Below are 8,136 nucleotides of genomic sequence, written 5' to 3'. Positions count from 1 at the left end.
CCTTCCTTTAATATCTCTCCCCCCATCTCTCCTCCTCCCTGAAGACAGGTGATTTTAGCCATGTGTCTACCCTCCCCCACGTTTCCATTGTACACATGAGAACACATTAATGAAGGGGGTTCACCTGCTGCACAACATATTCTTCAGCTTTGATTTTTTTTTCAGTTGACATCACAAACATCTTTTTGTGTTATATAGCTTGACCTTGCTCTTTAAAACAGCTACAAGCCAGACACAGTGGTACATGCCTATAATCCCAGCAGCTTGGGAGGCTGAGATAGGAGGATTGCAAGTTCAAAGCCAGCCTCAACAATGTCATGAGGCCCTAAATAACTCAGTTGAGACCCTGTTTCAAAATTTTAAAAATAAATAAATAAAAGTAAAGGACTGGGATGTGGCTTAGTGGTTAAATACAAAACAAAATAAAACAAAAATAGCTACAAATTATATTGTGTGGATGCGCCATGATTTATGTAACTCTTCCTTATTAATGCACATTTAAGTTATTTTCAAGTTTCTTACTAAGATAAATAATGCCACAGAGAACATATATTTTTGAACATACATGCCTATATGCTGTGGAACAGATTCCTGGAAGCGAGGCGCTGAATTAATGAGTATGTATACTTGATGTTCTTGGCATCAGCACAGCGTGAGACTCATTTTGTACTACACAAGATATTAATGACCTTTTCAGAATGTTTGTCAATTTACATTTCAATGCATACTTCCTTTATTACAAGGGAGGCTGAATAGCTTTTCATTTGAGACTCGAGTCATGGTCCATGACTTCAGGTCCTCCAAGAACCAGGTGCCAAGATAGAATTAGATGGTCAAGAGCCTTCCTGAGGAAATGCCTCCAGAGGATCAAGAAAGAGGGGCAGCTGGAGGCAGGAGCGCCTCCAAACCAGGATGCAGCTCTGACATTTGCACAAGGAAAGGGGGACAAGAAGGACTGGGTAGGAAGATCCTCAGACCACAGTGCAGGTCTGGAAAAGCCTCACCGGTCCTGTCTAGAACACCCAAGATGGCCTTCCATCTTGTGCCCAGTCCTTAGCTGGGACAGTGTGGAAGCATACTCTGGTATGACCTTCCTAGTAGATCCAAAGATGCTCTAGGTTGAGGCTGTCAGTCAGCTCTTCTCCTAGCAGTAGCTTCCACTGAAGAGAGACCCAAGCAGTGGACCTCTAGGGCCACTGCTCCAATCTGGTGTTTCCTCTTCTAGAAATTTCCTGACCACACCCTTGCTGATTTTACTAGTACATCTTTGTCTTTTTTATGTATATCTTCAGAAATTCATCCATTTGGTAGATTAGCTCTTTTTTTATATCTGCACAAGTCTTTTCTCCAGTTTTTCCTCTAACACTATTTCACTATATAGAAGTTTTTTACATTTAAAAACTTTGTTCTATAGTGAAATCTGTTAATATTTCTCTCTAAGGCTCCCGCACCTTACTTAAAAACATTGTCTTCTTCTAATAGAAAGAAAAAAAGAGGAGGATTCCATTATTTTATCTTATATATTCCCCATCTGCACAGCACATTATTGACCTAAATTTAGTATAAATGATTATATTATGCATCAACCAAAGCTTGATTCCGTTTGCTTCTCATCATTTCCAGTTTTTTACCATCTAATTATTGTAAAATATGCTTCTTTTTGAAATGAGTAATGGGGCTCTATTTGTTCAAGTCCAAGTGCATGATTTCTCCCACAATGTCATCAATAAGTTTGTAACACAGGAAGAAAATCAGCAACATGATTCAGCATTTGAGGGAAGAGAATGATACTACTTCCGAGGAGGGCCAGGCTTTGAGATGTGTGAAACCCCAGCCAGCAGCAAGGTGTGGAAGTGGGGAGAAAAACCTCATACCAGAGCACCCCACATCCAGCCCTGGACAGCTGGAGAGCCAGTCCCAAGCATCGTGGTCCAGCCTGTGCACACCTGGATCTCCACAGCAGCCTGCTTTTGGTTTTCTCCCATAAGCTCTCATTGTTACATTCATGGCTTGGAAGCAGGAGCTTCCTGCATCTTTAGGGCCCACTATTAAGGAAGTGACCATTGGATATCTGTTATCCCCCCGGTCCTCTTTGGAAGGAAGGCCCACCTTGCAGGGGACAGGCCAGCCACAGCCAGGCACTTATTTATTCAATTTTATCTTCCAATGTCACTTTCTGTCAGTCCCTGGAGGGGCCTGGCAGGGACAGCCTAGCCTGTCCCAGGATGCCCTCTGCCCCACCCACACTTCTTCCCCTTATCCTACCCAGTCCCCCCACCCAGGGCCACAGCAATTATTCCCAGACAATTATCAGTGATCGGGGACCATCTTGAGCTCACATTTTTATGTCAGAGTGAATTTAGATTCTGAAGTTGATCTCCTTGTTGTGCAGGTTTTTATGAGGGGAAGATTAAATCATTCTCTGATGTGAGCTTCATTAGGCCCCAAACCCTTGAAGAGTCGTTAAGGCCCTTTCTCATTGAAATGCTCTCAATCTTGGCTAGACAGATATCGGCAGGAATAATCTCTCCATTATTTGGGAGATGAACTGACTGGGGAGCTCCACCAGACATACCCTGTGAGCCTGGCCCTTCTGTGGCTTGTGAACCCCAAAGTCTATGAGCGCAACACCAGAGGTCCATTCTGTTCTGGAAGAGACATTGCCCATCTGTGTTCCCTCAGGGGATGAGGCTGCCCCGGGTCAGCTTCTCTCTACCATGAGCCCACTGCTGTGGGTCTGATGTGTGAGCTGGGTAGGACTCAGCCCCTGGTCAGGGTTCAGTCTGGGCTAAGGTCAGGGTTCATTGTGGAAGTAAGGTCAGAGTTCGGCAAGGTCATCGTGGTGTCTGAGTTAGCCTCAGAATCCAGTGGATAGCCAGGATGAGGGTTTAGTCTCTGACCACGGCCAAAGATTCACTGACTGGGCCTGGCCTGCCATTAGCACTACCTGAGCTCAGGGAACCAAGGATTAAGACTCTGTCTAAGACCCATCTCAACCATCAGTGTACCTGTTCCTAGTCAGATGTGCCAATAGCCACCCGGGGCCCCAAGCTAGTTCAGGTAAGAGAAAGCAAATAGTTGTTAGTAGTGTGTGCAGGTAAGGGCGGAATTAGAGATGAAGCAGGGGAAACTGAGGCAGAACTGAGGGGTTTGAAGGCGAAGGGACAAGCCAGGGACTCATCAGGCCAAGGCAAAGGGCTCCTGCATCATTCCCAACCCTCTCCCAGCAAAACTTACCTCTGTCCATCTTTCTGGTTTCAGCAGCACAAAGAGCCAGAATTTGGGGTGAAGGATACAAGCTGATGCCGTTTCCTTCCCACCGTGGTTGAAGCGGGGAGGAAAATGAGGTGGTTCCTTCTAGCACAACACACACTCGGTTTTATGGGTGACTTTTAGCAAGTCCCTCTTCCTCTCTTGATTTCAGGTTACTCACCTAGAAAATGAATGGCTCATCTGCCATGTTCCCTCAGTTCAGCCAACTGGGCAGACGATGAAAGGAGAGTACAAGTCAGAAGGAGGAGTGTCGAGAAAGGTTCCAGGCAAGACAGAGCCCTGGAGGAAGCTTAGTGTGGCTGAACAGAGTGTGGAGGAGACAGACAAGAACCAAGCACAGAAGGGAGGCAGTGCCTAACCTGCAGGGCCTGAGGACGGCAGAAAGGCATCTGGTTCTTATCCTACGGACAATGGAGGGCTTTGGAGCAGGAACTACCAGATTTGCCTTGTAGAATGACGGTGTGGTTGCTGTGTGCAGGTTGGGTCAGAGCGGACTGGAGTGGACAGGAGAGCCATGACGAGGTTGCTGCTGTGCAGGCATCTGGAGGCCTGGGCTGGGAGACTGGGTGGAGGAAGTGGCAAGAGGTAGACAAATCTAAGAGAGACTGGTTAGTAGAATCTACAGGCATCTGTGACCAGTAGATATGGGGGTGGGGGAAGAGTGAAAGGGATCAGGTGGCTTCTAAGGTTCTGGCTTGGGCAGCAGGTGGATGGCAGCAGAACTGGCTTAAGTGGGAAGTTAGAAGAGCAAGATTGGTAGGAGAGGATGGTGAATTCCAATCAGGACGCGTTGAGTCTAGATGACTATGGGACTTCCAAGGCGGGTAGCCAAGAATGATTGACAACATGGGCCAGAAACGAAGGTAAGCAAATTGAGGTGAGGGTACAGGTGAGGGAGAATTCCACCATTCCTTAGGGATAATGCAGAGGAGAGAGGAGAAGGGGGTCCCAGAATGGAATCTTGGGATACCCAACATTTAAGGAACCAAGAGAGGAAGAGAAGCCAGCAAAGGACCCTGAGAGGGGACAACGAGGTGGGGGGGGGGGGGGCGGAATACATGCTAACAGGGCTGGTGAACTGGGAATCAGAGAAAGAGTCATATTGAGTGTGGACAACGACTGAGGATGTGAGAACTCAAAGGACCCAGTGACCACTGGGTAGTGACTTGAGGGAGAGCAGTTTCTGGAATTCTTCTGGAGCAAAAGGCAGGCTGAAATGAATAGAAGAATGAGTTGAGGAAATGGAAGTCAACAGGAAGTGGAGACAACGTTTTAGGAAAGCTTGCTCCGAAGGAGCTAAGGGTAGGATCACAGAGGAAGAAGGGGAGGGTTTGTGGGGAGACCGGTGTGTTCTAAGCTGAAGAGACTTGGGCATGTGAAAGTACTACTGGGAAGGATCCCGCCAAGGAAGAAATTAAAGATACAGGAAAGACAGCTATTCAGGGAAAGAATGGGTCATGGAGCGCCCGTCACTTACCATCATACAGAGCACTTTCCATACACTTTTAATATTTAATTCCCTCAACCCATCTGTGGTTTCACATAACTATGCTAACTTCCTTCACAGCACTTACCACAGCCTATAAATTGTTTTAATTATTCTTTGGCTTGTTTATTGACTCTGTTGGCCTCTAATCTCTAAGTTCCAAGCAGGGACTTCCCAATCTCCTTCACTTCTGACTTTCCTTTAGTTTTTTACACTAGCACTTAACACTATCTGACATTATAATATTCATTTGTTATTTGTCTCCCCACCACCACCACCAAAAATGCAGACTCCAGGGGGGACAGGAGGAAGTCTGGATTGTTCTCTGCCATGCCCCAGGACAGCCTAGCACTGAAACCAGATCACCCCAGGCACATGATAAACACATGTGGAAAGAAAGAGAGAGCCACCTGGGAAATACTTCAGAAAATCACAAAGTACTATTCAAAATTCGTGAAGTACAGGGGCAAGAACCTAACATTTATCAAGCTTGTACTGTCTCCACATAGTTTCTAAACTTCACGACAACTTCTTGAAGAAGCAACTGTCCTCTTTCCAAAACTGAAGAAATTGGACTCAAAGAGATTTTAAAATATGATCAGAAATAGCCCTGGTAGCTCAATTCACAATAGGAAAACTATGAACTAACCTAGGTGCTCTTCAACAGATGAATGGATAGAGAGATCATGGTATATATATACAACTGAATATTTCTCAGCCATAAAGAAGAATGAAATTGTGGCATTTGCCAGTAAATGGATGGAGCTGGAAGAGCTCATGCTGAGTGAAGTAAGCCAATCCCCCGCAAAAAATGGTCAAATGTTCTCTCTCCTATGTAGATGCTAACACACAACAAAAGAGAAGGGAAGAATAAGTTCAGTGGATTGCACAAAGGGGAACGAAGGGAAGGGAGGTGGGACAGGAATAGGAAAAACAGCAGAATAGATTGGACAGAACTTTCCTGTGTACATAGATCAATATACCACAGTGAGTCTCCATGTATAGCCAAAAAAATGGGACCCTAATTAGAATAAGATACACTCTATTTGTATAACTATGTCAAAATTAACTCTACTGTCATGTATAACTAAAAAAGAACAAATAAAAATAAATAGCCCCACAAATATGTGATGGTGTTAGAATTGAAGACAGGGATGTTTTGTCCTGAGTTGTTTTTGTTTATTAGTTTGTTTTGTTTTTCTCAAAAACATGAGCTTACCAAAATACAGTTGGAGACAGAAGTTTGGGAATGGTCAATACAGCCTGCATGGCAGATGCTCCTGGCCAGGGCAGCATGGTGAGAAGAGGTATAGGCAACCCAGGCAATCCTGGACATAGGCAGAAGAGGGTCCAGGAGAAATGCTCGGAGAGCAAGGGCCAAGTACATAGGAAGAAGCACCCCTTCTCAACCATGTAGGGTGGAGACAGAAGACAAGAAAAATGAGCTTTTCTGTGTGCTTGCTTGACAGAATATTGTACAGCCTCCCTGAATGAGCAAGCTGGCATCCACCACCCAGCCCTGAATCCACTGAAGCAAAGGGAAAGGACACTTGGGCACTCTCAGCTGCTGGCGCCTAATTGTTACACAAGCAAAACAAGCCCAGAGAGTTACTGGCTGACTTGGAAGGAAAGCAGTCTCCCAACTCCCAGGAAGCAATGGAAGAGAAACACTGATATTATTGAGCACCAGACACTTGGCACAGGCCACCTTATTTAATACAGCTCAAGTGGCACCATCTCTGTTTTGCAGATGAGGAAACAGAGGTTCAGAGAGGCCTGATAATGTCCCCAAGTTAAAGGTCTCACTCCAGGGACTTCCCATAGCTCCTCACTGCTGCCTGAAAAAAGTCCATGTTTGGTTCCTCTCTCCTTCCCAAGTCCTGGACAGTCAAGTACAAATGCCTGGCTCATGATTTTGCAATTTCTGTTTACTGTTTTTTTTTCCCTTTCCTAAGATGTCTGTTTGCAAGAAATAGAAATAACTATGAAGAAAACTGCCATTAGGGGCATGGATTTGAGTTCCCAGCATTACCATATATTCAAAGTAGATTTCAAAACACCATTTGACGTCAGTGGCATTGCCAAAGGAGGCTGTGTGCCTCCTTCCTCCTACCCTGCCTCAGCCTTCAAGATCAAACCAAGGAGAGGAGGTGAGGGAGCCCTTCAGAGCCACCAGGGACAGCTGAGCAGGAACTAGTCTCCCCACAAGAAGACATCAGCAGTCTTGATTTAAGGACAGATCAGATGATTCTTCCTACTTTCTTCCCCTCCTGACTTTATAGATGGGGAAATTGAGGCTCAGAGAAGAGCAATGACCAGATTATGATGGGATTAGAACCCAAATCCTTGACTCGTAGCCCACAGTAAATAGGCAGCTTCATTAGAGGCCAAGAACTGCTTATAAGGAAGATGTAAACAGGCATTCCTTGTATGGCTGATATTCATTTAATTTTTTTTTACTTAAAAAAAAAACCCCAGCCAGACGCAGTGGCCCACACCTGTAATCTCAGTGGCTCGGGAGGCTGAGACAGGAGGATCATGAGTTCAAAACGAGCCTCAGCAACAGTGAGGTGCAAAGCACGTAGTGAGACCCTGTCTCTAAATAAAATAGAAAATAGGGCTGGGGATGTGGCTCAGTGGCCAAGTGGCCCTGAGTTCAATCACCGGTACCCCTTGCCCCCACCCAGGGAAAAAAAAAACAATGCATATCTTCCAGTGCAAATAGGCAAAAGACTACATCTCCATATAAAAAGAATAAATATCCAAAAAAAAAAGAATGTCCTTGACAATATCTTTTATAGTTAATCTGCATGATTTTATACCACTCACCAGCCACACTGGCTTTATTTTTTTTTTCAGGAGACTTTTAAAACACCCAAACTTGCAGACTGGAAATATTGAAGAGTAAATGTCCCTATGAATAATCCTCAGTAGTGACTGGAGTGGGTAGATAAAAACCCCAGCTCTCTCGCCCCTTAAGTGGAATATGACCATGATCCGTGCTCAGTGCTGCCCACCAGAAGCCCCTCAGCAGCCTCTAGCAGTAAGCTGCGATCACCCCCTCCCCAGCCCACATCCTCACTCTCTACCTGCTGCTTCCTCAAATAGGCTCCCAAGTAAACCACCAAGTAAACCCAACCCAAGACATGCACCAACAAATAAGTAGGGTGCTCAGTGCTTGCAGCCCTTTGGAATACATTTAATTCAACCAAAAATTTATTGTCCATTAGCCTGGAATGGGTCAGAAGATATGTCCAAACAACACATTAGTTTTCCCCTTAAAAATAATCATAATAATCAGGATAATGAAAATACTGTCTGAGAAAGTGCAGGGGGGCGAGGCAGTGTTTCAACACTTGGGGCTGCTGATTGCTGTC

This window comes from Spermophilus citellus (assembly GCF_964194105.1).
Source record: "Spermophilus citellus genome assembly, chromosome: 4".
Classification (NCBI taxonomy): Eukaryota; Metazoa; Chordata; class Mammalia; order Rodentia; family Sciuridae; genus Spermophilus; species Spermophilus citellus.
Note: the sequence above shows the minus strand (reverse complement) of the source record.